The 18,582-nt window shown below is 41.4% G+C and overlaps 1 protein-coding gene and 1 long non-coding RNA gene across 2 annotated transcripts in view; both read left to right on the top strand.

Annotated features, from left to right (window-relative positions):
* The window catches only part of LOC112926761 (uncharacterized), a 92,733-nt gene extending 87,741 nt beyond the window's left edge, over positions 1–4,992 (top strand). Inside the window, exon 4 of the long non-coding RNA XR_003236402.2 lies at positions 393–4,992. This is a non-coding gene — a long non-coding RNA (uncharacterized lncRNA). The remainder of the gene's footprint in view (positions 1–392) is intronic.
* XKR6 (XK related 6) overlaps positions 1–18,582 on the top strand; it is a 310,501-nt gene that overhangs the window by 89,116 nt on the left and 202,803 nt on the right. The gene's annotated exons all lie outside the window — the stretch shown is intronic.

The following is an 18,582-nucleotide window of genomic DNA, read 5'->3' as shown; positions in this document are numbered from 1 at the left end:
GACTAAAAATGTGGTTTCTAAAGGTGTGTGTTCTGTAAGAATGAAATCAGTAATTTTAGTTCTGCATCTGAATGTCTGTCACCATAATGATAGCTTTTAAAGAAAATCTAGAGCTAATGCCACTTTAATTTAAAGCCTGAAATTGTAAATGTGAAGATATTTAAATATTAAATAGGTGATATGTTTGAGTATAGTTTAATATTTTTCTTAATAAGTAAACTGCCTTGTTTCTAAGCAGAACTTTAATGTTAGACTTTAGAGCTTATAACTGTAAGATGAGAAACATTAACTTTAAAGTGTCATTTTGAAAAATAAAAAGTAAATATTGACCTTTTCTAAGAAAGTTTTTTCCTTTTGACATTGTTTAATTTTTTTTCCTTTTTGTTTTTTAGGTTTGCAATTTTTTTTGGTGATGGCATGTTCAGAATCTTGGATCCCTAAGTTGAGTGTGTTGGAAATATTTAGGAACTCTGGAAATTATTGCTTTGTGTATATAATGACTTACTAGGAGAATCAGTAGCTTTAATAAGAAAAAAAAAGTCTATAGAAGAATAGATACTATAATTTTGTGTTTCTCAGTTGACATGCATGTCTCAAATTCTCATCTACCAGTATTAGTGTCATTCTCTGGAGATAGTTATAGTTTGAAGATTTGGGGGCTGCCATGTTTTCCCAGGCAGGTTATGTCATCCTCCCATGCTGTGTTGGTCAGCTCCTTTTCCTTTCTGTCTACCTTGCAGGGTAGCTTACTTAGACCAGAGGTAATTAATGATCAGGAGGAGACAAGTGACAGTCCTATGAATAGTCATTATAGAATTTCAGCTTGGAAATGACCTCAGAATGGTCTGTATTAGAATATGCAGATTTTATTCAAATACACTTGTGACCAAATGCTGCTGATTTTTGAATTGGATATTATTATATAGGGCAGAAGTGCTAATGAGGAAAAAGAGCTGTTCCCTCTCTCCCCTATTGTTGGGTGCATGAATTAGTGCAAAGTAAAATGACCAAGAGATAGTATTAGTATAAAAGGGAAGGAGGAAAAACAAAACTTTGAATCTCCAAGAAGGAATACTTCCCCTTAAAAATTTGCAAGTTAGCTCTATTCCACGTACCTGAACACACTATTTTAAAACCATAGACTCATTTTCATAAAACCATAGACTCATTTTCATGTAGACCCAGAATATGAACTCTAAGGTATGCTTGACCAGGGAGTACCTGGAGAACTTATTATTCGACAGGAGAATCAGGCAGTCCCTGGGTGAGTCCATGGTTGACTGCTGGGATGAAGAGATTTGAGGAACTTTGTGGAGGCAGTTTTTTTTGATAGTCAAATACAACAGCCTCCTTATACCTCTGACCAAAATTGGGGAAAGATTGCTTTTTAAGACTGTCTTTAGAACAACTTGAAAGAGGAGAATTCATTCAAGGAACTATAGAGACTGGTAGCTCAGTAGAATGTTAATGTATTTGTTTATTGCAAGTTTTATTATTGGTAGATTATCCAATAATGTGAAAGTTTGTGTATAACCAAAGTTTTCATAACATTTCTATTAGAAGGCTTCTAGAAGCTAAATAAGATACCCTGTAGCATCACCCCCACCCCTTTGCTTTAAGAAGATTTGACTGATATATATTTAATAGATGGCACAACGAAAACATGAGATTTTTAAAAATCAAGTTACATTTTAATTTAAATGTGCATTGCCTATTTGCTGCTTTCCGATTACAACTAGCTTTTAAAAAACCCTGCATCTGTGATACTTTTGTCAATAGAGGTGTTTCCTCTAAGACAATTCCAGCCACAATATTGACTGGGCCTCAGCATTTGATATACCCAAAAGGAATAAGGCAGACAGGAAAAAAACTTGGTCTCTACTGGAATGAATATTTTAAAAGCCTTCTTAAATTCTGAACACTTTGCGTACAAAGGAAAGAGACCCAAGAGAGGGAAAAAATTAAGAGCCCAAGAATAAAAAATGGTGGTGAGGATGGGGGATATACTCTTACATAGTTAACCTAAGGTGTGAGGGAAATTAAATTCCTGGAGAGATTATGAGGCTTCATATGAAATCCCTGGGACAGCAGACATTCTAATATTCAGTTGGGTAGTTCACACTAGCATGCAGTAGTATTTTAAGGCTAGTGACAGTTGATCTGAGGAAATATTAGTGTGTTTCTTAACAGTGAGTTTGACTTTTATTTTAGCATGTTATAAATGGGTGTGCAGCTCAAAGATGAGTATCATTCAAAATAAGTGTCTTCAATATTAGAGAAAATATTATTAAAAAAGGATCTTTTGTCCCTGTTGTATAACTTTAGAAAGTAATGTAGAATACAGAGCATAATAGAGAATTGATGGCATGAATGTAATCAGTATTTGATGGTTGCTTTCCAGAAACTTCTAAATAAAACCTGACTTTTGTTTAATGTTGTCCTTAGTTGTACTGTAACAGAATTTTAGTGGGAAAATATGTACCTTCGTGGGTCACCATATTCCATAGTCTGGCACATCACTGTGAAAGTTTAGAAGTCTGACTCAGTTTCCCCGAGGAGGAACAGAGTTTTGTAAATTTTTGTACAGTAAGTACATAGGGACCCACAGAGAAAGTGAGCCTAGAACAATGAATGGTTCTTTGTATTTTGGTACCGTTAGACCCCTTTATAAACGAGGGTAACTTTCCCCAACAAGACTGTAATTTCTGAGGGTAGAGAGACTGCCCTGGTTGTCAGGTCAGGAAGCCCTGATCTAAAATATCATCTTCATTTTTCTTCTGACCTTGCTTTGACTTTATTGTCATTCTCTGTCAGGGGTTCTCTGTCGCCTTTGAAGGGAGCTTCAAATCTTGAAGGATGTTTATACTGCCTTGTTACATTGAACTGAAGCCAGCCACAAGTCCAGAGCTTTGTAATATAATGGAGCAAACCTTGACTACAAAGAGCTGCCCCACAAGTACAGTGGTAAAAATAGAGCTGAGGCACAAAAGTATGGCACAGCCTTCTAGGTAGTACCTGCTTCCTGCCGGTGTAGGGGCGTTTACTCCATAGTTAAGTTGAGTATTGATGTTTTGTTTTTTAAATGGACATATTTCTTCTAAAATCCCTAATTATTATAAAAGTTTTCTACCTAAGTCTCCCCTTTTTTCTCATATGTTAGGATGTCACATTAATGGTATAAAATGTGTATTTCCAATTAACATAGTAACTGGGAACTTGCGATTCTGTAACTTTGTGACTCTGAAATTTATAACACATTCTCAGGAAAATTGTTGAGATTCCCAGATAATTCCTTCTCCATTCTTTTCAAGTTCCTGAATGTATGATTGTTTCCGAACCTTATTAAGCCATTTATAAGATTAGACAAAACTGTCTTCGGTTCTATTTTGACACAGAATGGATACATTTGATTTATCTTATTAGAAATGTGTTTTGACAGAAAATTCTATTTGAATGGCTCTAATCTTCACTTTGGAATCTCAGATCCCCTGCTTGTTATGTTGTTCATTGGGACTTTCCTGCCAAAAACAGCTTTGCTGAGAAGATCATCCTTGAAAAATCAAGAAATCTGAAGAAACTGATTTGGGGATTGAGTAAACAGATGGAAGAGCACAGTCAGATTGACAACTGCAGCACACTTTGGAAACATCGTAGACTGCATTGCTTTTGTACATGAAACAATTTGACTGTTTTATGGCCTGGATTTATAGAGCAAGAAAACCACCTCATGAAATGTATCTTTGCCATAAGAGAGCATACTCTGGCCTCTAAAACCTTTCTGTCAGAACAGCCTGCTGGTGACTAGCTCACACTGATGGAGAGAGCCCAGGGCTTTGCACAGGACTGGAAGTTAGACGTCATGTTCTGGACTCAAAGGTGTTTGTAAATTTCCCCTGGGAATATAGTGTTGGGGGCTTTTTTTTTTTTTTTTTTGGGAGGGGGGCTTTTTAAACACCTGTCTCCCCCGTGCTTTGCATGTCCCCCGAGAAAGGCACCCGAGCCCATCTGTGCCCCGATTCTTGTTCCCTGGCCATCCGTTTCTGCACCATTGACTTAAAGGTGGGGGAAATGTGGAGCATACAGGATTCCAGCATCCTGTTAAATCCATCCCGCTTAATCCCTCCCAGGCAATTGTATTGCATTTCCTTTTCAGCCTTTCTCAATCTCAATGTTGCCTAAGTTTGAGCCCCTTGATTAGGTCAAGATAGAATGAAAACTCCATTTCAGCTTCTTCCTTCCCGTTGCCATGTTTTGTCTGGCCCGTAGCGGGAGGTTTGCAAGTCAGCTTACTGTAAAAGAGTCCACTTATGTCCTTTCCTCTCCATCTCCCTTCCTGCACGTTCTGGTCTAGAAATAAAGCAGATCTAGACTTGGGGATTTGGGCTGTGCAAAGTGTGCCTATAGAAATTCACAGTACTGTATTTAGAGCTGCGGTGTTGACTGTCGTCTCCTTTGTACCTCTGCCCTGTGCTGGGCACTCTGTTGGGTGTGGGGGCCCTCTTCCTCTCCAGCAGCTGACTCTCTTGAGGCCAGGAGTAGACCTCATGGTGCCATAGGTACAGAGAAAACCACAGCTGACCTCTGTGAGAGCTTCCTAGTTCTGGGGTCATGAGTTCATGAGGCCAAGTTACCAAGATCTTTGTGTCCTGCCCTGGACCCTAGTCAAAGCTGGGCACGTGCAGAGAAAGTCATCATGTCAATAGGATTTTGAAAGCAAGACTTGTCCAAAAATAGACCACATTTCAGGGTAACCATGAATCCACATTGACTGTCCTGGTGTGTCTTACTTTAAACAAAATAAAGAGTATCCCTTAAAAACACTACCAAATTATCGTGATGTGCAATATGTGATATTACTCCAAAAATAATTTTTACAAGTGGCTTTCAGAAATGTGCAAATGTGTTTTGTGTAAAAGAGTATATACTGTGTGTAACAATTTTCTGATTCTTGCTCTAATAAATATTAAACTTAAGTGGTCTCAGTATTTTAAACCTAATAGTTTGAAATTATTTTTTGAGTAAAAATTTAAAGTATATAATATTTTTACTTTTCATGTAATATGCAAAGCATTCTTAGAAGCTACTTACATGTGTTTGTTTTCCACATGTAAAACGACTGAATAGGGGCTGTGTCTTCAGTAAGAGTTTCCGAAGCTTTGGCTGTAATTACCAAGTGCTCGGGATTGGGCTGACTGGAAATGTATATTGAGCTTTTCTGTGTGAATGCAGCAAACTGTCCAAATAAAGTAGCTTTGTACCCTTGAAGGAGCTTTTACTAATTAAATTTTTATTAAATATCGGTAAGTTAAAGGAGAGGAAAGGAACAAAGGACATGTAAATGAGGGTCTAAACTAGTGGATTGTGCCCTTTGGCTGTTAAAGGTAACAGTGGTAGTGAGTCCTGGGAATGGGGTAGGGGCTGCAGTGTAGTTTGTAGAGAAGAGAAAGACACCCATCCAGCATCAGTAGTGGGGGGATGGGTGTCAGTGGGGGGTGGGGTGGGGGCCAGTAGGGGTTGGAGTGGCAGTCAGTATGTGTGAGCTGTGCTCCATGGACCTGAGTCCAGGGTCCAGGAAGCTTGGTCCTGGAAGTCCGTCACCACATTGCGGAATGCCCAGCCAAGGATGGGTGCCAGTTAGAGGCAAAACAGGAAAAAGAGAAGGATGGGCTGGGGACTTCAAAAGTTTTTTCCAGTTTCAAAATTGCCCTTTTAAACTTTTATGTCATTCCCTCTACTGTGTACCCTTGGTAAAATAAAAAGCTTGCCATGTCAAATTAGTTCGGTAAAGATACTTTAAAAAATTTATCAACCTGTGAAATCAAAAAGCTGCATGCTGCTTGCTTGGTTCTTGGAAATGTGCAGGATTAACATACTAAGGTCCCCGTTGTTTATCCTATGTCCCATTGAACAGTTTGAGAACAGTTTGGGTAGGTTTAGATAATTACTTCAACATTGCTATATAGTGGGAATCACGGTCTTAAGCTAATTAAGGTAGCAGTCAAGGGGTGCCTGGCTGGCTCAGTCAATAGAGCATGTGATTCTTGATCTCAGGAACGTGAGTTCAAGCCCCACACTGGGTGTAGAGATTAATTTTAAAAAAGAAAACATAGTTAAAAGGACAGCTAGTATCATCCTGTTTCAACCAACAGTTGACCAAGAACTCCTTCTGGAAATCTCATACAGATTTCCAGTAGCTTTAAGTGAAGATAAACAGAAACCTCAAATAACACAAAGTAAAGATCCCACTACAGTACAAATTCTGAGGAAATCATTTATTACCTTGCAGATAAGTTTTCAGCCTGCAAAAGAGTCACCAACCTGCAGAAAAATTCTACACTAAAAGTGACCAGAAACAGTGCAATGGTTATAAATTGTGTTATTTCTGCTTATCTCCAGTAATAAGTTTAAGATGGACTCTATATACCATTGCTTGTGTGTGACTATTTTATATCCCATATGCTTAACATGCTAGCTGCGGTAAGTGATATATTCGTGTGTGTGTGTGTGTGTGTGTGTGTGTGTGTGTGTGTGTGTGAGATGCAGTGAGTTTTCAAGAAAGATACTGAGATTTCTTCCTTTGGCATCTAAAGATGAAGGTTGGTATCCTTCCTAAACAGGTGCTTGTAGGCAAGTTCAGAGGAAGTCCATGGCCTCTAGTCATGCTTTGCAGAACTCCAAAGTACCTCCCTTTATCTCGGAGATACAGCAAATTTCTCACCCAATTCTTCATTAGGGAAAGCTTGCCATATTCTACATTGTTTTCCTTAGAGACTTTTTCTTAGGAGACCCAATTTTGAATTATTAAACCCAGGGCTAAGATTAGTGAGGCAGACACCTCCTTTCTGTATTCATTGGGACTTGAAAGCAAGAATGAAATTACTAAATAAAATGAAATTGATTTGAAGGATGTTCTGGACTTCATTTGCTGTGTGCTTGACATCCTTTCCTGCTGGAGGAAGACTCAGTGAGGGTTTGTAAATTTCCTCAATCCTGGAGGGCATCGCTTTGCCATCAAAATTTTGGGTTAAATATTTTGAACGTTCTCAGTTATGTATGTAGCAGAGAAAAGTTTGTAAATAGACACATACTGATTGAAATCATTTCACCATAGATTGACCATTTGACCAAAGATTTGCCACTTTGTATTTGGAAGAAAAAATAGAAATTACTTACTGTGGGTCTTTGATGATGGTTACAAGCAGGAAATTTAGTTTCTCTCTCCAATATTTCAGTCTTGCTCCAAACCAAGTTACATTTTTAGTCAAATCATATCTCAGCACTTTTCCATTAGGAATGAGGATTTTCTTTAGCTCCTGAGGGCCTCTTGGTGGCCTTTCCAAGTGCCCTTTTAACCTAAGAAAACTGCATCACAGATTGAGTTCTGCCATTTTAAAAGCCCCATTTGTGGGATCTTCTGGAAAAATACTGAAATACATCATCATTGTAACATAGTTTCCCACTTTCAGAAATGAGGAATTATCCTTAAGTCCTAGGCCAAGCGAAGGCAAATGTGTGGTTCACAGATCGCTGTCTATGCCTCTGGCTGTTCTTGTTGGGTCTGATTCAGCATACTTCCGGTGTGGGGGCTGCTGAGTGGCACAGTGTCTGAGCACTTGAGCTTCTTGATGATTTTAGGAAGTCAGACAGGTGTTGGGAGCATTGCTTTTCACATCTACCAGCAGTAAGCAATTCCGGTTTGCTTGCTTTTTATGTAACATCTAAGAAGTCACTGTAGCAAACCGCAGTTCTCCCTTCTTCTAGATTATAATGTTTAGATTTATCTGCTTAAATTAAGAAGTAAGGTTAATTCCATAGCTGCCATTTCCTCAGGGGGGAAAAAAAGTGCCAGCCGCAGCTGACCTAGAATTCCATCTTGGACTATTACGTAAGTCTTAAATATCTGATTTAAAAAATGATAAATTTGCTCTGAGTGAGCAAAAGAGTGTAAAAGTCTTTTCTCTCACTTTTCCACCAGAAAAGTGGCCCCCTCTGGTAGTGAAGCTGATGACCACCTAAAAGGTTTGAAATTAAGAGCAAGAATCAGGAAAAGCTGTTAGCAGGGAAGTGGCACCAGGACAGAGTAGAAATCCTTAAAATGCAACATTCACTGGCCAGTGCTGTTGGTTTATCCGTGTTTTTTTTATGACTGAGCAGACCAGGGCTGAGCCCTGTAAACTCTGGCCTCTTCCAGCCCTGTTTTCATCCTTACCTTGATGGAAACTCAAATTCTCGAGAATGAAACGTTTCAGCCCACGTGTACACTGGTGCCTCGCAGGGCATCAGATCATGAGTGGGCAAGGGCTCTTGATCCTTAACGTTGTGCCTGGAAACACTACATATCTCCACACTCGGAGTTCTCACTAGCCTTTCTGGCTTCCTGCTTCTCCCTACCTTTTCAGAAAGTCTACAGCAAAAATAATTTTTGTAAAAAGCTGTTTGGTAGGGGAACTAGGGAAGCACGGTGCAGTTGGACAGGACACTGGAGTGAATTGTTTGTTCATTCCTGCAGCATACTGATGGGTGCTTGCCAAATGACAGGTGCTCGCTCTTCTAGGCACTTTGAGGAAAGAACACACAAAGCGTGGAGTTCGCACAGTAGCGGAGCGAAACAGACCCAGCCTGTAGACTATCATCCCATGGAACAAACAGAGAAGGGCAGAGCGCCTGCGATTGGGACGCCAGTGTGGGATGGAAGGGCAGGTCTTCATTCTTCAGGAGCTCAGAGTAGACCTCGTTGGGAAGGTGAGATTTGAGAACCAGTGTTGGTATAGACTGGAGCTGACAGGCTTATCTTGAGGAAGAGAGAAAATAAAATACTGGAGAGTTTCTAACAGTTGTATACTGGCTTTTTCAGCCATTTGGTCCTGGTAGCCCTCGCTGCATCTAGATGCAGCTGTGCACACTCCTCCTTGTTTTTGCTACTGTTGTTTCTCCTACCTCGATTTTTCTTTTCCAGGGCCAGGCCCCACGTGGCCCCTCAGTGACATGATTTGGGGATTGAGGCAGCATGATCATAACACGCAGCTAGACAGGATGGCAAATATCCTCCAGGAGTGCAAGGGTCCCTCTGGGGAAGGATGGGCTTTTGGAAGGGGCCCTCCAAGGTGCCTGGCTGGCTCAGTCCCTGGAGCATGCTCCCCTGATCTTGGGGTTGTAAGTTCGAGCTCTATGTTGGGGGTAGAGATTATTAAAAATAATAAGTAAACTTAAAAACCAGCAAGGGCCCTCTAGGGCAGGCAGTGTTTATTCCATAAGGAGGTCCCAGGAGGCCAGGCCAGGCAGGGGCAGTACCAGGAGCAACAGCAGGCCAGGATGATCATGGTCAAACAGCAGATCATGGAGGCCCCCAAAGTTCATGCTGAAGAGTAGAGGTTCCATTCTGCAGATGGGAGGGGACCCAGGCTGTCCTCTGTGGCTCCTCCCGTGTGGGACTTTCACCTGAGGGTAGTCCAGAATTGTTGGCTCCCATGGGTTCGCAGTTTATTATCTCTGGCAAGTGAGGGAGGACTGAGAGGTGGTTGGTAATGATTCCTCTCTTCCGTCTCTCAAAACTTGTATTTCCAAAATGCAGGTCACCTTTTATCATAAACAGGAGATAATTTATAAAAACTCAAATGGTGCAGAATGACAAAAAAGGGCAAAGTTCACTATCTCACTACTGTTAATATCCTCAGCAGCAGCAGTTTCAACTTCTCCATCATCCGTGCTCACGGCAGCCTCTGTAACCTCGGCTCTAGGGGGATGCAACCAACGAACTCCCTGTGCTGGAAATTCAGCAGTTTATAATTTTCATTATTCAGGTTCCTTCCAGTTTTTCACTCTCATAAACTTGGTTTCCAATGAATAATGTTCTGTATAATAACTGCACTTACCCAATTATCTCCTTGGTGTAAATAAATGATAGACACTTCAAAAAATCGGGATGCCTAGAACAGAGGGTGGGGGTGGATGGATATGCAACACCAGAATTTAGTACAGACATTACCATCGAGCGCTTTGTGTGTGCCCGTGTGTACACTTTTGAAAGCATTTTAGTAACAGCTAATGTCTCCAGATCTGCATAAAACATGGTGAGCTGCGGGTAGGGGAGATGGTGGTCTCTCCTTCGATGGGGGGGGTGGTCAGGTGGGACGCCCATCTCTCCTTGGTCCAGCTGACCCATCAGGGCGGCCTGCTGCTCACACAGCACACTTGCAGGCAGCTTTCAGAACCCCGACTCCAAGGCCAATGCCGGCAGAAGCTTTTGGAATACAGGATGATGAGCACACATGATAGCCAAACTAAAACTGGAGCCTTCCAGCTTCCTCGCATGACACTGCTTTGATTCCAAGTTTTACTATTTTAATTAGGCGGATCAAAGAGACAACACGTTTTTCTGAGCTGTTGAAAATCATATGGCAAACTGCTCTGTTTTTCAATGTAGGAAGTCTTTACAAAGGTTAAGTGTGGATGATGTTCATTTGGGGCCTTTCAGGGGAACGTACCATCTGGGAGTGGGCTAATTGGATCCCTCCGTAGTGGTCTTCCACTTGTGCCCTCCCTCCCCAGCCATTTTTCATCCCTAAGTTCTCTGGATGGTTCCTGGATGAAACCTTTTTTTTTTTTAATTTTATTTATTTATTCATGAGAGACACACAGAGAGAGGCAGAGGCAGAGACCTGGGCAGAGGGAGAAGCAAGCTCCCTGCAGGGAACCCGATGCGAAACTCCATCCCAGGACCCTGGGATCATGACCCAAGCCAGAGGCAGACGCTCAACCACCGAGCCACCCAGGCGCCCCTCCTGGGTGAAACCATTGTGCGCTAACCACCATGAGGCGAACTCGGTGTTTAAACACTCGATGTCCAGTTATTGTGGAAGGTTTGGCTTGGGTTGAAGTCATCAGTTCTGTTCTCTCTTCTAAAAAATGAGCGCTGCTGAACGCAGTGTAGCTCTATCACTCTTGTACTCACCAGCCAGGCCCGTTAGCACGTCCCCACTCCTTCTGGGGGCCTCTGCACTGGCTGACCCCCTTGGCCTTGGAGGCTCCTCCCCAGGTCCTCCCCTGGCTCACTCCCTTGCTTTGGTTAGCTCTCTCTAAGAAGTCTCCTCATCAGGGAGGCCTGCCCTTCCCCTCCTGTCTAAAAGAGCATCCCACTAAGGCCTTCTTGATTCCTTCATAGCAGTTACCGTGAGCTGGCACTAAAGATTTGTCTCCTGCACTAACACGTCAGCTCAGAGAGGGCAGGGTTTTTGCTCTGTTCCTGAGTGTTCCTCCGAAGCCTGCAACAATAGCTGCCATATGTTAGAAAGTCAGTAAATGTGTGCTGTTCGACGAGTGAATGAATCCCCCACTGTTCCTCCCCAGGGACTTGTGAAGAAACCGGGAGTTTTTAACTGGAATGTAGTCAAGGACTTTGGATAAAGCAGCAATTATCTCAGGGCCCCATCTCCACAGAGGCCTGTCCTTGCCTAGCAGCGCCATTTCTGCTTCCAGCTCCGTCTCTTACCTGCATGTTCACCTGAAGCCATCATCTCTCATGTTCCCCCAGTTCGGGGGTGACCTGTGCTAATAGTAGGCACTGCCTTTTAAAAGCATTTTAGTAGATTAATACAGTCGCTAGGTATTTACTGAGCAGCAGCTGTGGTGCCAGGCACTATGTGAGAGGCCAGAGTGACAAAAGGCAACAGGACCCTCGCTGAGCTTACTGTTCTTCTGAGTGTGAGTTTGGTTGGACAAGATTGCCCTCCTGCCACCCCCAGAGCTAAGAGCAGAGCTCAGGAGGAGGGGGAGCTTTGCCCAGTGTGGGGGAGGGCTGTGTCATGGGGGGCCGGGGTATTGATGGGGAGGTGGTGGGCTGTGGGTGTAGTGTGTGGGCTCTGGGTAGAACGAGGGCAGAAATGTCAGAATGATGACATGCCTACCCCGGGGTTTGGCTTGGGCTCCCCCAGCGCTCGGGTGAGAGGGAGGAAGCTCTCTGTACTCTTGTTTTCTACTAGACTACATTAGTAAAAAAAATTCTTATGACTGTCACATCTTTTGGTTAGACTTCTGTGGACTAAATTCAGAAGCTAGTAATAATTTTATTTTTTTTTTATTTTTATTTTTTGCTAGTAATAATTTTAAAGATTTCTAATTAATTTCTAAAGTCATTAAATATTTAAATATGGATGACTATTCCAGAAAGTTCCAAAGCCAGAGAATCTGTTTTAAAACAACTTTTGAAAAAAAAAAAAAAAACAACTTTTGAGGGGCACCTGGATGGCTCAGTCGGTTGGGCATCTGCCTTCGGTTCAGGTCATGATACCCCCGGGTCCTGGGATCCAGCCCTTGCATGGCATCAGGCTCCCTGCTCAGCGCAGAGCCTTCTCTTCCCTGCTCCTGCTCTCTCTCTATCTCTTTTGAAACAACAAATTTGTATTTCTCCCACTAAAGATTCAAAAGAAAGAAAAAGAACAAAGAAAACTCTTTGTCCAACAATGCAAATAGACTAAAATACAACGAAACAGGAGCTCTAGGTGATTTTTCTCACTCACGCAAACAATAAACAATGAGTCCTTCGAATATTCTACAAGAGGAGAGGTATCTTGAACTTTTCCATAAGGAACATTTAGCTGAAAAGGGACATAATACAAACATAAATGACCATGTACCCTACCGTGTAAGTAACTCAGGGATTTGCACCAAGACAGAATTTTTGTCCTCTAGTCATGAAATTATTGAAAGCTCTACAGCTCTACAATGTGCTTTCTGACACATAATGTTCTAAGGGTGAGAGCATCCGGAAAAACCAAAGACTAGTAAGAATAGGGCTTCATTTTCAATTCACTTCATTTGTTCCTGTCCCCTGGGTCGGTTAGCTCTCAGTCTTTCTCAAAGTGTGTGTGTGTCTCCCTGCGTGAGAGACAGAGACAGAGATAGACAGAATAACTGAGGGATTTAGTTCAATTGCAAATTCGGACTATTTCTGGAGTGGGACTTGGAAATGCTGTTGCTTTTCCAACAGGCTGGCTGGTGAAGCCAGTACAACTGGTTCACAGACTGCATGGAATAGCAAGGCTCTTAGCCGACTAGAACTTTCACATGCATTTTTTTTTTCATAGAAACTTTATAACTCTCCTATGAGTTGAGCACTGCTGGTGTCACCTCCTTTTACACATCACAAGGCAGGTCCTTTTTTTTTTTTTTTTTTTTTTTTTTTTACAAGGCAGGTCCTAAGAGGAGGTAGATTGCTGAAACAGAGCTTGATGCTCCATGGAGTGTTTTTATTAGGAGTTGTAGTTTGGTGGTTGCCTCATGACTTTGGGAATGGGGAGACAGAACTAAAATGACATTTTTGGAAACCCAATAGAGAAAATACTCACTTTTATGATTGCTGTTGTTATGAAGTTCCTGAGGTCTTAGAGCCAGAGCTAATGGACGAGGGAGATAGTCATGTGAGACTTCTTACACTTGCCATTTTTAGGCAACAGGAAGATAGCAGGTGGCGAGTGTCCTGCTGGTGACAAATTTAACTGTCTTTGGGAAAATGGGATTTAACTTGATTGTAGGCTGCCTTCCATCTTCCGGATGGAGCTAAAACTTGAGAGCTGGGTGGCTTTGATTTATGGAGCGCCATTCCTGTCAGATGGTACAAAGGATGTGCAAATCATATGCAAATGGGCCAAATCTCACTCAGAATTTGCCAACCGGAAACACGACATCTTTATTCCAGCCAGATTTTAGTGTGATCTTGGGGTAACTTTCAGGGAGGTCTTGACTAGGCTTACTCTTAGCTGAGAAATAGCTAAATATTGCCTAGCACAGAGAAAGGGATGAGCATGGAAATCCAGCATGGGGTTTGTGTCTGTGGGTCCTGTACCCCATCTGGGGAGAGGAGCCCCAGCTGGCCCTGGAGTGATGAGATCTAGGGCAGAATGGGTCTCTATGGTTGGTCTTTCATTTTCAGAAGTACTTTTTTTAAGGAGAAAGCTGCTTTCTTTTTTATCAGTGTTGGTCTGACTTCCTTTTCCAAACTGTCTCTCTTGGGCATTTTCTGCTCGGCAATGCAATGGTATAGAACTATTGGATTCATCCGGTGTCTTTATTCAGTTCAAAAACATGAATGCTTTGATTTTGGTGTTCTACAAGTGTCTCGTTAGAAACATAATACAAAAAAAAAAAAAAAAAAAAAAAAGAAAAGATAATACATGTTCAGTGCAAAAATTTTGGAAACTAACGAAGTATAAAGGAAAAAAATCACTATACTCCTACTACTCAGTGATAACTATTGTTATCATTTTGATAAGTATCATTCATGAACGTATTTTACCCAGTTGAGATGATGACAGTATTAAGGTTTGTTTTGGCTTGGTTTGTTTTTTGCTCTTTAAGTTTTGTAACCTACTCTTTCACATGAGTATTAGAGTGAAGGCTTTCCCAAATTCTGAAATACTATTGAAGAGATTTTTGTTGGCTTATTAGTTTGTTTTGCTAGTTGGCATTCCGTCAGATGGATATATTCTAGTTTATCTGTTTCTCCCTTACTGATTAACATTTAGTTTGCTGCCTATTGTGTAATACATTATGCTAGAGAGAATTCTTTTTTTTTTTTTTTTTAAGATTTTATTTATTCATGAGAGACACAGAGAGAGAGGCAGAGACATAGGCAGAGGGAGAAGCAGGCTCCTCTTGGGGATCCCCATGCGGGACTTGATCCCAGGACCCCCGAGATCATGACCTGAGCCAAAGGCAGTTGCTCAACCGCTGAGCCACCCAGGCGCCCCACAAGAGAGAATTCTTACACTAAATCTTTGTGTGCATCTCTGATTATTCTTTTAGGATAAATATGGAGAAATGGAATTTTCAAGTCTAAAGATATATGTAAAATAGTTGTTAGATAAACGATGCCTTTTGATAAATACTAACAAGGCATGTTTCTGGAGAGGTCGATCCAATTTTTATCCTTAAACAACAATGCACACACTGGCTGTTTTGGGGGTGTTGTGTTTAAACCACCTCTCTCTGACAGTCTAAAATGATGTCCCTTTGTTTTAATTTGCATATATTTGGTCTCCCGGAGACTGAATTGATTACATTTCTTTCTTTTGTGAAATGTCTCTTAGGTCCTTGGCTCCTTTTCCTTTTGGAGTTTTGTTTTGTTGTTGTTGTTTCTCAGTGATCCTTGAAAGCTCTGTCTTGTACACATATTTTCCCTTATTTGTTTTTTTCACTTTGTAGTTTTTGTTGACATTCAGAAAATGTTATGTTTTTACCAATCAAATTTTTCAATCTTTTATTTTAGGCTTTCTTCTGCTTAAAAAAGTCTTCCCAGCCCTGAGCTGAAATGATTCTCCAAGTTAGCTTTCACTGTAGATGTCACTGGAAGACAGAAGAATTAGGAATTGGCAGCAAGCATCTTGAGGAAAACACAACCGCTAATTAAATGTGATCTAGTCTTGTTCACCCTGGGTGGCTAGTGGTTTAGCACCGCTTTCAGCCCAGGACGTGATCCTGGAGACCCGGGATCAAGTCCCACGTCAGGTTCCCTGCATGGAGCCTGCTTCTCCCTCTGCCTGTGTCTCTGCCTCTCTCTCTCTCTGTCTGTCTCATGAATAAATAAATAAAATCTTTTAAATAAATAAATAAATAAATAAATATGATCTAGTCTTAACCACATATGTACCTCAGAATTACCTGTTAGAGCCTTTAAAAATGACCAGTGCCTGAGTCACACACCAGTACCATTGAATCAGAAACTTAAAACAACAACAACAACAACAAAAAAGGAATGAGCCAAGTTGCATGTGATTTTTTTTCTTGTTTGCTTTGAGCATTACATTTTATTAGCATAATGGGTGTGTTTTGTCTTACCCTTTACCCATTAACAATGAATATTATAGGGCTTTCAGGAGGAGGGGGATTGGGAACTGTATGCTGGGAGGCCCCTGCAAAATTACAGCAGTCTTTGCAAGCATCAGTCTCTTCAGGTGGTGGTTATTTAACGTCATGTGACTAGTTCTGAGTTCCGTGGCTGGTTTGCTTGTCTTAAGTGTCACTACATTATGGCAAGTGGATTTTTCCTTTTAATTTGAAGAGACGATATACTTACAAATGTAATGTATTTTAAAGGATATCTAGAGTACATACAATATATTAGAAAATACAAAATATTTACAAATTATAAATGTTAACACCTTGTATAATGTGTGTATGTATACATTAACCAACATTATTCTTTGATATATAGCAGTATCTCATTTGAAAAGAGGTAAAAGGCTGCAAATTAGTATTTGCAACTTGGGAAAAGAAAGTCAAACCCAAAACGGCCAGTTTGGTATCTCTGTACAAATATGAACTTTGCTCATTAGTTAACGCTGAAAACGCACTCCTATTTCTCTAGCTTGGAGCTGCCTTGTTAAAAGATTTTATAGGGCACCCCTGGTGGTTCAGTAGTTTGGAGCCACCTTCAGCCCAGGGCGTGATCCTGGAGACCTGGGATTGAGTCCCATGTCGGGCTCCCTGCATGGAGCCTGCTTCTCCCTCTGCCTGTGTCTCTGCCTCTCTCTGTGTGTCTCTCATGAATAAATACATTTTTTAAATCTTCAAAAAAAAAAAGATTTTATAAGGGAATTCGCCTATGAATCAACCTATGTTTTTTTTTAGTGTCTACCCCATAGGCAGCATCTTGCATTTTAAGAAGCCAGTCAGCCTGTAGGAGGTGAGAAGAAGGCAAGGAAGGACCTTGACTTTGGGCAAGGAACTTAGCATCTCAGAGCCACAGATATGATGGTGGTGGCAGTGATGATGATGATGGTGGTGACAACAGTGGAGGTGGTAATGCCATCTCATAGGCCTGTGCAGGGAGTGGGCATGGCAATGTAAGTTTAGTGTCTGGCAGCTGGTAACTACTTCATTACTTTTGTCCCACCATCCCTCACTGGCTTATTTGAAGGAGGATGTTTGGGGTAAGGGGCAGGAGACAGAAGGTTCTAAGGAGAGGTCCCTTTCTGTGTTTGAGGTCCCCTGATCAGTTTGAGAAATTATATATGCCCCAAACAAAAAGTAGATAATATAAAGACACCAAAATATAAAGGGCTAAATTTAGTGTTATAGTTAATACATTTATTATTTATTAGAAATCAAAAACGGGAGATACAGGTGTGGCCTGAAGAGCTACTATGCTTTTGTGTACATCATTTTCATGTAAAAAATACGTGAACTAGATGTGAATGCATCTTAGGTCATTTCAAGGAGGAGGAGGAAGAAAGGTCATGTTGCCAAAAATCTATTATAACTAATGGCCTAAGAGATGTGAGAGGGGCTTAAGTACTGGCAGGGCGAAACCCAATCTACCATCAGGCACTGGGGGCCACAGACTCACCAAATTTTATGCCAGGCAAATTTTTCTTGCATAAGCATCTTTGTACTGTGGTTGAAGTTGTGACTTGAGATAAACAGTGGATGAGAATGCTGGGCTGGCAGATTGTGAGGTAGGTTTGGCCACTGTGGCCATTGCAGGGCTGTGGGGTGTGCAGGCAAGCAGTAAGCAGCCAGACCAGGTCTCCCTGTGTTGTGAGCCCTGGGGCCGGCCACCCAAGGTCTCCTTGTAGCTCACAGTGTCCTGTAAGATGAGGGAACCAATTGGCGAGATTGTGTGCTCTTCAGGCCTATTTCAGCTCTAACTTTCCATGATGAAAAACCAATTTATTGATTATTGTGGGCCAGAAAAATTGAAAGAGGTTGAAAGGGAGCCTGAGTTCTTTTCTGGCTGAGGTTTGTCCTGAAGCAGAGCAAAATGAGCTTCTTGATCACCATCCAGGAGGAAGAGTTTATCTTTGGACCTTTTTCCAGACTTCTTGCTGATCTTTGCAGGGCAGGGCCATGGCCAGCTCTTGGCAAACTTGTGAACTAAGCAATTTTTTCTTCCTAATCTTTTATCATCTTTGATATCCTCCACCCCCCAGCACAACACACCTGATATCATAGCCTCCAGAGGGTACAAATCTTTCCAGCCAGAGTCCCCACCTAACCACTGCAAAAATTTAGATGGGGGGCGGGGGTCCCAAGCTGAAAGAGTTTGTTGAAAGACTTCCATGTTCAAAGTCCAAAGTGCTGGGGCACCTGGGTGGCTCATTCGGTTAAGCATCTGATTCTTGATTTTGGCTCAGGTCGAGATCTCAGGGTCATGGGATCAAGCCCTATGTAGGGCTCTGTGCTCAATGGGAGTCTGCTTCCCTCCTTCTCCCCTTCCCTCTGCTCCTCCTCCTGCTTGCATGTGCTTGCTATGTCTCCCTCTTTGCAATAAATAAATAAATAAATAAATAAATAAATAAATAAATAAATCTTCAAAGTCTATAGTGCTGTTTGTATACTTAATGTTCTTCATTTTGCTCAGTAGATTCGTAGCCAGCATCTATTGTATGCAAAGCATTGTGCTGGATTCTTCTGAAGTATTTTTCAAACTGCATGTCACCACTGATTAGCAGACTTTAGTTTCAATTTAATTGGCTACAACCAGAATTCCAAAAATATAACAAATAGGCAAAAAATCAAAGTGTCTCACACATAGTAAGGCTAAGTGCTTTTTAATAAAACATTTGTTTCAGTTTTACATTTGTAGAT

This window comes from Vulpes vulpes, chromosome 9, assembly GCF_048418805.1.
Source record: "Vulpes vulpes isolate BD-2025 chromosome 9, VulVul3, whole genome shotgun sequence".
In the NCBI taxonomy this organism is placed as follows: domain Eukaryota; kingdom Metazoa; phylum Chordata; class Mammalia; order Carnivora; family Canidae; genus Vulpes; species Vulpes vulpes.
Note: the sequence above shows the minus strand (reverse complement) of the source record. Positions and strands in the feature narration are given on the sequence as shown.